The following is a 12287-nucleotide window of genomic DNA, read 5'->3' on the forward strand; positions in this document are numbered from 1 at the left end:
GCTCTATACATGTTATGGGCTCAGTGGTTGACTATACTGATGGAATCCACATGTTATGGGCTCAGTGGTTGACTATACTGATGGAATCCACATGTTATGGGCTCAGTGGTTGAATATACTGATGGAATCCACATGGTATGGGCTCAGTGGTTGAATATACTGATGGAATCCACATGGTATGGGCTCAGTGGTTGACTATACTGATGGAATCCACATGGTATGGGCTCAGTGGTTGAATATACTGATGGAATCCACATGGTATGGGCTCAGTGGTTGAATATACTGATGGAATCCACATGGTATGGGCTCAGTGGTTGAATATACTGATGGAATCCACATGGTATGGGCTCAGTGGTTGAATATACTGATGGAATCCACATGTTATGGGCTCAGTGGTTGACTATACTGATGGAACCCACATGTTATGGGCTCAGTGGTTGACTATACTGATGGAATCCACATGTTATGGGCTCAGTGGTTGACTATACTGATGGAATCCACATGTTATGGGCTCAGTGGTTGACTATACTGATGGAACCCACATGTTATGGGCTCAGTGGTTGACTATACTGATGGAATCCACATGTTATGGGCTCAGTGGTTGACTATACTGATGGAATCCACATGTTATGGGCTCAGTGGTTGAATATACTGATGGAATCCACATGTTATGGGCTCAGTGGTTGAATATACTGATGGAATCCACATGGTATGGGCTCAGTGGTTGACTATACTGATGGAATCCACATGTTATGGGCTCAGTGGTTGACTATACTGATGGAATCCACATGTTATGGGCTCAGTGGTTGAATATACTGATGGAATCCACATGTTATGGGCTCAGTGGTTGAATATACTGATGGAATCCACATGGTATGGGCTCAGTGGTTGACTAAACTGATGGAATCCACATGGTATGGGCTCAGTGGTTGACTATACTGATGGAACCCACATGTTGTTATGGGCTCAGTGGTTGACTATACTGATGGAATCCACATGGTATGGGCTCAGTGGTTGACTATACTGATGGAATCCACATGTTATGGGCTCAGTGGTTGAATATACTGATGGAACCCACATGTTATGGGCTCAGTGGTTGACTATACTGATGGAATCCACATGTTATGGGCTCAGTGGTTGAATATACTGATGGAACCCACATGTTATGGGCTCAGTGGTTGACTATACTGATGGAATCCACATGTTATGGGCTCAGTGGTTGACTATACTGATGGAACCCACATGTTATGGGCTCAGTGGTTGACTATACTGATGGAATCCACATGTTATGGGCTCAGTGGTTGACTATACTGATGGAATCCACATGTTATGGGCTCAGTGGTTGACTATACTGATGGAATCCACATGTTATGGGCTCAGTGGTTGACTATACTGATGGAACCCACATGTTATGGGCTCAGTGGTTGACTATACTGATGGAATCCACATGTTATGGGCTCAGTGGTTGAATATACTGATGGAATCCACATGTTATGGGCTCAGTGGTTGACTATACTGATGGAATCCACATGTTATGGGCTCAGTGGTTGACTATACTGATGGAACCCACATGTTATGGGCTCAGTGGTTGACTATACTGATGGAATCCACATGTTATGGGCTCAGTGGTTGAATATACTGATGGAACCCACAGGCCCACATTTTGTAGATATTCTCCAATAGCAGTCTTGAATTCCAAATAAAGGTGATTGAACTAATGCATTTGATGTACCTGTAGTGTACCTGTAGTGTACCCAACACGCTTTCACAGTCTCCAAAGTTTTTCCGTAAATGCCCAATTTCGAAAGTTTAAGCATACATTCCCAATGCTTAAGGTAAGGGTTAAGGTTAAGGATATGGTTATGAATGGTTAAGGTAAGGGTTAAGGTTTGAGATAGGGTTATGAATGGTTAAGGTCTGGGATAGGGTTATGAATGGTTAAGGTAAGGTTTAAGGTCTGGGATAGGGTTATGAATGGTTAAGGTTTGGGATAGGGTTATGAATGGTTAAGGTTTGGGATAGGGTTATGAATGGTTAAGGTAAGGTTTAAGGTCTGGGATAGGGTTAAAAACAAACGTGTGCCTTGCACTGGGATTGAGAGGTGGTTTGAGTTTGGTTCGATTGGATTCCGTCATCTGGTTCCCTTTTTTAGGGCAATGTGAACATAAAGCTCCCCAGGTTCACTTGTCATTATTCTAGCACCAGACACTAGACTACTGTTATAACCCTTCACACTAGACTACTGTTATAACCCCTCACACTAGACTACTGCCATAACACCTCATACTAGACTACTGTTATAACCCATCACACTAGACTACTGCCATAATCCCTCACACTAGACTACTGTTATAACCCCTCACACTAGACTACTGTCATAACCCCTCACACTAGACTACTGTCATAACCCCTCACACTAGACTACTGTTATAACCCTTCACACTAGACTACTGTTATAACCCCTCACACTAGACTACTGTCATAACCCCTCACACTAGAGTACTGTCATAACCCCTCACACTAGACTACTGTTATAACCCTTCACACTAGACTACTGTTATAACCCCTCACACTAGACTACTGTCATAACCCCTCACACTAGACTACTGTCATAACCCCTCACACTAGACTACTGTTATAACCCTTCACACTAGACTACTGTTATAACCCCTCACACTAGACTACTGTCATAACCCCTCACACTAGAGTACTGTCATAACCCCTCACACTAGACTACTGTTATAACCCTTCACACTAGACTACTGTTATAACCCCTCACACTAGACTACTGTTATAACCCCTCACACTAGACTACTGTTATAACCCCTCACACTAGAGTACTGTTATAACCCTTCACACTAGACTACTGTTATAACCCCTCACACTAGAGTACTGTCATAACCCCTCACACTAGACTACTGTTATAACCCTTCACACTAGACTACTGTTATAACCCCTCACACTAGACTACTGTCATAACCCCTCACACTAGAGTACTGTCATAACCCCTCACACTAGACTACTGTTATAACCCCTCACACTAGACTACTGTCATAACCCCTCACACTAGACTACTGTTATAACCCCTCACATTAGACTACTGTTATAACCCCTCACACTAGACTACTGTTATAACCCCTCACACTAGACTACTGACATAACCCCTCACACTAGACTACTGTTATAACCCCTCACATTAGACTACTGTTATAACCCCTCACACTAGACTACTGTCATAACCCCTCACACTAGACTACTGTTATAACCCCTCACACTAGACTACTGTTATAACCCCTCACACTAGACTACTGTCATAACCCCTCACACTAGACTACTGTTATAACCCCTCACATTAGACTACTGTTATAACCCCTCACACTAGACTACTGTCATAACCCCTCACACTAGACTACTGACATAACCCCTCACATTAGACTACTGTTATAACCCCTCACACTAGACTACTGTTATAACCCCTCACACTAGACTACTGTCATAACCCCTCACACTAGACTACTGTCATAACCCCTCACACTAGACTACTGTCATAACCCCTCACACTAGACTACTGTCATAACCCCTCACACTAGACTACTGACATAACCCCTCACACTAGACTACTGTCATAACCCCTCACACTAGACTACTGTTATAACCCCTCACACTAGACTACTGTTATAACCCCTCACACGAGACTACTGTCATAACCCCTCACACTAGACTACTGTCATAACCCCTCACACTAGACTACTGTCATAACCCCTCACACTAGACTACTGTTATAACCTCTCATACTAGACTACTGTCATAACCCCTCACACTAGACTACTGCTATAACCCCTCACACTAGACTACTGTTATAACCCCTCACACTAGACTACTGTTATAACCCCTCACACTAGACTACTGTTATAACCCCTCACACTAGACTACTGTTATAACCCCTCACACTAGACTACTGTCATAACCCCTCACACTAGACTACTGACATAACCCCTCACACTAGACTACTGTTATAACCCCTCACACGAGACTACTGACATAACCCCTCACACTAGACTACTGTCATAACCCCTCACACTAGACTACTGACATAACCCCTCACACTAGACTACTGTCATAACCCCTCACACTAGACTACTGACATAACCCCTCACACTAGACTACTGTTATAACCCCTCACACTAGACTACTGACATAACCCCTCACACTAGACTACTGACATAACCCCTCACACTAGACTACTGACATAACCCCTCACACTAGACTACTGTCATAACCCCTCACACTAGACTACTGTCATAACCCCTCACACTAGACTACTGACATAACCCCTCACACTAGACTACTGACATAACCCCTCACACTAGACTACTGTTATAACCCCTCACACTAGACTACTGTCATAACCCCTCACACTAGACTACTGATATAACCCCTCACACTAGACTACTGTTATAACCCCTCACACTAGACTACTGACATAACCCCTCACACTAGACTACTGACATAACCCCTCACACTAGACTACTGTCATAACCCCTCACACTAGACTACTGACACAACCCCTCACACTAGACTACTGTCATAACCCCTCACACTAGACTACTGTTATAACCCCTCACACTAGACTACTGTCATAACCCCTCACACTAGACTACTGTTATAACCCCTCACACTAGACTACTGTTATAACCCCTCACACTAGACTACTGTCATAACCCCTCACACTAGACTACTGTTATAACCCCTCACACTAGACTACTGTTATAACCCCTCACACTAGACTACTGTCATAACCCCTCACACTAGACTACTGTCATAACCCCTCACACTAGACTACTGTTATAACCCCTCACACTAGACTACTGATATAACCCCTCACACTAGACTACTGTTATAACCCCTCACACTAGACTACTGTTATAACCCCTCACACTAGACTACTGTTATAACCCCTCACACTAGACTACTGACCTAACCCCTCACACTAGACTACTGTCATAACCCCCCACACTAGACTACTGTCATAACCCCTCACACTAGACTACTGACATAACCCCTCACACTAGACTACTGTTATAACCCCTCACACTAGACTACTGTCATAACCCCTCACACTAGACTACTGTTATAACCCCTCACACTAGACTACTGTTATAACCCCTAATAATAATAATTCTAATATATATACTGCTGTACATATCGTCCATATTATATCTACTGCTGTACATATCATTATAATATTTATTTGGGTTGTTAATTGATTACTGTTACAGTTCTACTTGGGTTGTTAATTGATTACTGTTACAGTTCTATTTGGGTTGTTAATTGATTACTGTTACAGTTCTATTTGGGTTGTTAATTGGTTGTTAATTGATTACTGTTACAGTTCTACTTGGGTTGTTAATTGGTTGTGTAAGGGCTGTTGTCCTCCTCTTCCTCGGACGAGGAGAGGAGAGAAGGATCAGTGGACCAATACGCAGCAGTAGGGAAATAAGCCATCTCTTTATTTGAAACGACGGCAACACGAAAACAAAACACTTACAAAATTACAAAACAAGAAAACGACGTAGACGAAAACCTGAACATGAACTTACATAACTAAACGTAGAACTCACGGACAGGAACAGACTACATCAAAACGAACGAACAGCCAAACAGTCCCGTATGGTACAGACATGGACGAAACAGGAGACAATCACCCCCAAACAAACAGTGAGAACACCCTACCTAAATATGACTCTCAATTAGAGGAAAACGCAAAACACCTGCCTCTAATTAAGAGCCATACCAGGCAACCCAAAACCAACATAGAAACAGAAAACATAGACTGCCCACCCAAAACTCACGCCCTGACCATATACACATACAAAAACAACATAAAACAAGTCAGGAACGTTACAGAACCCCCCCCTCAAGGTGCGAACGCCGGGCGCACCAGCACAAAGTCCAGGGGAGGGTCTGGGTGGGCAGTTGACCACGGTGGTGGCTCAGGCTCCGGACGCTGTCCCCACACCACCATAGTCACTCCCCGCTTCTGTATTCCCCTCCCAATGACCACCCTCAAACTAAAGCCCCCTAAATGAACGGCCAGCACCGGGATAAGGGGCAGCACCGGGACAAGGGGCAGCACCGGGACAAGGGGCAGCACCGGGACAAGGGGCAGCACCGGGATAAGGGGCAGCACCGGGATAAGGGGCAGCACCGGGACAAGGGGCAGCACCGGGACAAGGGGCAGCACCGGGACAAGGGGCAGCACCGGGACAATGGGCGGCAGATCCCGGCTGAGGGACTCTGGCAGGTCCTGGCTGAGGGACTCTGGCAGGTCCTGGCTGAGGGACTCTGGCAGGTCCTGGCTGAGGGACTCTGGCAGGTCCTGGCTGAGGGACTCTGGCAGGTCCTGGCTGAGGGACTCTGGCAGGTCCTGGCTGAGGGACTCTGGCAGGTCCTGGCTGGACGGCTCTGGCAAGTCCTGGCTGGACGGCTCTGGCAGGTCCTGGCTGGACGGCTCTGGCAGGTCCTGGCTGGACGGCTCTGGCAGGTCCTGGCTGGACGGCTCTGGCAGGTCCTGGCTGGACGGCTCTGGCAGGTCCTGGCTGGACGGCTCTGGCAGGTCCTGGCTGGACGGCTCTGGCAGGTCCTGGCTGGACGGCTCTGGCAGGTCATGGCAGGACGGCTCTGGCGGGTCATGGCAGGACGGCTCTGGCTGGTCATGGCAGGACGGCTCTGGCGGGTCATGGCAGGACGGCTCTGGCTGGTCATGGCAGGACGGCTCTGGCTGGTCATGGCAGGACGGCTCTGTAGGGAGGAGAAGGAGAGACAGCCTGGTGCGTGGTATAGGCACTGGCTGCGCTGGAGAGGAGGAAACAGCTGGAGAGAGAACCCGGAGAGACAGCCTGGTACGGGGGGCTGCCACCGGAGGACTGGTACATGGAGGTGGCACCGGGTATACCGGACCGTGAAGGAGGACACGTGCTCTTGAGCATCGAGCCTGCCCAACCTTACCAGGTTGAATGGTGCCCGTAGCCCTGCCAGTGCGGCGAGGTGGAATAGCCCGCACTGGGCTATACTGGCAAACCGGGGACACCATTTGTAAGGCTGGTGCCATGTATGCCGGCCCGAGGAGACGCACTGGTGGCCAGATGCGTTGGGCCGGCTTCATGACATCCGGCTCAATGCCCAACTTAGCCCTCCCAGTGCGGCAAGGTGGAATAGCCCGCACTGGGCTAAGCACGCGTACTGGGGACACCGTGCGCTTTACCGCATAACACGGTGTCTTACCAGTACGACGCCTTCTACCTCCACGGTAAGCACGGGGAGTTGGCTCAGGTATCCTACCCGGCTTTGCCACACTCCTCGTGTGCCCCCCCCCCAAGAAATTTTTGGGTCTGACTCACGGGCTCCCAACCGCGTCGCCGCGCTGCCTCCTCATACCAGCGCCTCTCTGCCTTCGCTGCTTCCAACTCCGCCTTGGGACGGCGATATTCCCCTGGCTGAGCCCAGGGTCCTCTACCGTCCAGGATCTCCTCCCAAGTCCAGGAGTCCTTGTTGCTCAGTTGAGCTTTCCCTTGCCGCTTGGTCCTAGTTTGGTGGGTGATTCTGTAAGGGCTGTTGTCCTCCTCTTCCTCGGACGAGGAGAGGAGAGAAGGATCAGTGGACCAATACGCAGCAGTAGGGAAATAAGCCATCTCTTTATTTGAAACGACGGCAACACGAAAACAAAACACTTACAAAATTACAAAACAAGAAAACGACGTAGACGAAAACCTGAACATGAACTTACATAACTAAACGTAGAACTCACGGACAGGAACAGACTACATCAAAACGAACGAACAGCCAAACAGTCCCGTATGGTACAGACATGGACGAAACAGGAGACAATCACCCCCAAACAAACAGTGAGAACACCCTACCTAAATATGACTCTCAATTAGAGGAAAACGCAAAACACCTGCCTCTAATTAAGAGCCATACCAGGCAACCCAAAACCAACATAGAAACAGAAAACATAGACTGCCCACCCAAAACTCACGCCCTGACCATATACACATACAAAAACAACATAAAACAAGTCAGGAACGTTACAGGTTGTTAATTGATTATTGTTACAGTTCTATTTGGGTTGTTAATTGATTACTGTTACAGTGCTATTTGGGTTGTTAGTTGGTTGTTAATTGATTACTGTTACAGATCTACTTGGGTTGTTAATTGGTTGTTAATTGATTACTGTTACAGTTCTATTTGGGTTGTTAATTGATTACTGTTACAGTTCTATTTGGGTTGTTAATTGATTACTGTTACAGTTCTATTTGGGTTGTTAATTGATTACTGTTACAGTTCTATTTGGGTTGTTAATTGATTACTGTTACAGTTCTATTTGGGTTGTTAATTGATTACTGTTACAGTTCTATTTGGGTTGTTAATTGATTACTGTTACAGTGCTATTTGGGTTGTTAATTGATTACTGTTACAGTTCTATTTGGGTTGTTAATTGATTACTGTTACAGTGCTATTTGGGTTGTTAGTTGGATTACGTTCCGACATTTCTTGATTGACATTTTTCTGCATTGTTAGGAGCTGGTAACGTAATCGTTTCCCTGCACCCGCTATAACATATGCTAAACTGTGTACGCGACCAAAACATTTTTCTTTGATTTGATGCTGCAGTGCAATGTAAAGGGAGTAAGACAACCCACTTTCCTCTCATATCTGTTCCTCCCTACTGGACCATACCGTAGCTGCAGGTCTTACAGTAGGATAGCAGTGATATAGTGTCCTGTCTCTTCCTCCCTACTGGACCATACCGTAGCTGCAGGTCTTACAGTAGGATAGCAGTGATATAGTGTCCTGTCTGTTCCTCCCTACTGTACCATACCGTAGCTGCAGGTCTTACAGTAGGATAGCAGTGATATAGTGTCCTGTCTGTTCCTCCCTACTGGACCATACCGTAGCTGCAGGTCTTACAGTAGGATAGCAGTGATATAGTGTCCTGTCTGTTCCTCCCTACTGTACCATACCGTAGCTGCAGGTCTTACAGTAGGATAGCAGTGATATAGTGTCCTGTCTGTTCCTCCCTACTGTACCATACCGTAGCTGCAGGTCTTACAGTAGGATAGCAGTGATATAGTGTCCTGTCTCTTCCTCCCTACTGGACCATACCGTAGCTGCAGGTCTTACAGTAGGATAGCAGTGATATAGTGTCCTGTCTGTTCCTCCCTACTGGACCATACCGTAGCTGCAGGTCTTACAGTAGGATAGCAGTGATATAGTGTCCTGTCTGTTCCTCCCTACTGTACCATACCGTAGCTGCAGGTCTTACAGTAGGATAGCAGTGATATAGTGTCCTGTCTGTTCCTCCCTACTGTACCATACCGTAGCTGCAGGTCTTACAGTAGGATAGCAGTGATATAGTGTCCTGTCTGTTCCTCCCTACTGTACCATACCGTAGCTGCAGGTCTTACAGTAGGATAGCAGTGATATAGTGTCCTGTCTCTTCCTCCCTACTGTACCATACCGTAGCTGCAGGTCTTACAGTAGGATAGCAGTGATATAGTGTCCTGTCTCTTCCTCCCTACTGTACCATACCGTAGCTGCAGGTCTTACAGTAGGATAGCAGTGATATAGTGTCCTGTCTCTTCCTCCCTACTGTACCATACCGTAGCTGCAGGTCTTACAGTAGGATAGCAGTGATATAGTGTCCTGTCTGTTCCTCCCTACTGTACCATACCGTAGCTGCAGGACTTACAGTAGGATAGCAGTGATATAGTGTCCTGTCTCTTCCTCCCTACTGTACCATACCGTAGCTGCAGGACTTACAGTAGGATAGCAGTGATATAGTGTCCTGTCTCTTCCTCCCTACTGGACCATACCGTAGCTGCAGGACTTACAGTAGGATAGCAGTGATATAGTGTCCTGTCTGTTCCTCCCTACTGTACCATACCGTAGCTGCAGGACTTACAGTAGGATAGCAGTGATATAGTGTCCTGTCTGTTCCTCCCTACAGTACCATACCGTAGCTGCAGGTCTTACAGTAGGATAGCAGTGATATAGTGTCCTGTCTGTTCCTCCCTACAGTACCATACCGTAGCTGCAGGTCTTACAGTAGGATAGCAGTGATATAGTGTCCTGTCTGTTCCTCCCTACAGTACCATACCGTAGCTGCAGGTCTTACAGTAGGATAGCAGTGATATAGTGTCCTGTCTGTTCCTCCCTACAGTACCATACCGTAGCTGCAGGTCTTACAGTAGGATAGCAGTGATATAGTGTCCTGTCTGTTCCTCCCTACAGTACCATACCGTAGCTGCAGGTCTTACAGTAGGATAGCAGTGATATAGTGTCCTGTCTGTTCCTCCCTACAGTACCATACCGTAGCTGCAGGTCTTACAGTAGGATAGCAGTGATATAGTGTCCTGTCTGTTCCTCCCTACAGTACCATACCGTAGCTGCAGGTCTTACAGTAGGATAGCAGTGATATAGTGTCCTGTCTGTTCCTCCCTACAGTACCATACCGTAGCTGCAGGTCTTACAGTAGGATAGCAGTGATATAGTGTCCTGTCTGTTCCTCCCTACAGTACCATACCGTAGCTGCAGGTCTTACAGTAGGATAGCAGTGATATAGTGTCCTGTCTCTTCCTCCCTACTGGACCATACCGTAGCTGCAGGTCTTACAGTAGGATAGCAGTGATATAGTGTCCTGTCTGTTCCTCCCTACTGTACCATACCGTAGCTGCAGGTCTTACAGTAGGATAGCAGTGATATAGTGTCCTGTCTGTTCCTCCCTACTGTACCATACCGTAGCTGCAGGACTTACAGTAGGATAGCAGTGATATAGTGTCCTGTCTGTTCCTCCCTACAGTACCATACCGTAGCTGCAGGTCTTACAGTAGGATAGCAGTGATATAGTGTCCTGTCTGTTCCTCCCTACAGTACCATACCGTAGCTGCAGGTCTTACAGTAGGATAGCAGTGATATAGTGTCCTGTCTGTTCCTCCCTACTGTACCATACCGTAGCTGCAGGTCTTACAGTAGGATAGCAGTGATATAGTGTCCTGTCTGTTCCTCCCTACAGTACCATACCGTAGCTGCAGGTCTTACAGTAGGATAGCAGTGATATAGTGTCCTGTCTCTTCCTCCCTACTGGACCATACCGTAGCTGCAGGTCTTACAGTAGGATAGCAGTGATATAGTGTCCTGTCTGTTCCTCCCTACAGTACCATACCGTAGCTGCAGGACTTACAGTAGGATAGCAGTGATATAGTGTCCTGTCTGTTCCTCCCTACTGTACCATACCGTAGCTGCAGGACTTACAGTAGGATAGCAGTGATATAGTGTCCTGTCTGTTCCTCCCTACTGTACCATACCGTAGCTGCAGGTCTTATAGTAGGATAGCAGTGATATAGTGTCCTGTCTGTTCCTCCCTACAGTACCATACCGTAGCTGCAGGTCTTACAGTAGGATAGCAGTGATATAGTGTCCTGTCTGTTCCTCCCTACTGTACCATACCGTAGCTGCAGGACTTACAGTAGGATAGCAGTGATATAGTGTCCTGTCTGTTCCTCCCTACTGGACCATACCGTAGCGGCAGGACTTACAGTAGGATAGCAGTGATATAGTGTCCTGTCTCTTCCTCCCTACTGGACCATACCGTAGCTGCAGGACTTACAGTAGGATAGCAGTGATATAGTGTCCTGTCTGTTCCTCCCTACTGTACCATACCGTAGCTGCAGGACCTACAGTAGGATAGCAGTGATATAGTGTCCTGTCTCTTCCTCCCTACTGTACCATACCGTAGCTGCAGGACTTACAGTAGGATAGCAGTGATATAGTGTCCTGTCTCTTCCTCCCTACTGTACCATACCGTAGCTGCAGGACTTACAGTAGGATAGCAGTGATATAGTGTCCTGTCTCTTCCTCCCTACTGTACCATACCGTAGCTGCAGGACTTACAGTAGGATAGCAGTGATATAGTGTCCTGTCTCTTCCTCCCTACTGTACCATACCGTAGCTGCAGGACGTACAGTAGGATAGCAGTGATATAGTGTCCTGTCTCTTCCTCCCTACTGGACCATACCGTAGCTGCAGGGCTTACAGTAGGATAGCCGTGATATAGTGTCCTGTCTCTTCCTCCCTACTGTACCATACCGTAGCTGCAGGACTTACAGTAGGATAGCAGTGATATAGTGTCCTGTCTCTTCCTCCCTACTGGACCATACCGTAGCTGCAGGACTTACAGTAGGATATCAGTGATGTAGTGTCCTGTCTGTTCCTCCCTACTGTACCAT

At 47.0% G+C, this 12287-nt stretch overlaps 1 protein-coding gene across 2 annotated transcripts in view; it reads left to right on the forward strand.

The window, feature by feature from the left end:
* The window catches only part of LOC139543155 (putative uncharacterized protein DDB_G0290521), a 116378-nt gene that overhangs the window by 27198 nt on the left and 76893 nt on the right, over positions 1 to 12287 (forward strand). The window lies entirely within an intron of this gene.

This window comes from Salvelinus alpinus, chromosome 17 (assembly GCF_045679555.1).
Source record: "Salvelinus alpinus chromosome 17, SLU_Salpinus.1, whole genome shotgun sequence".
Classification (NCBI taxonomy): Eukaryota; Metazoa; Chordata; class Actinopteri; order Salmoniformes; family Salmonidae; genus Salvelinus; species Salvelinus alpinus.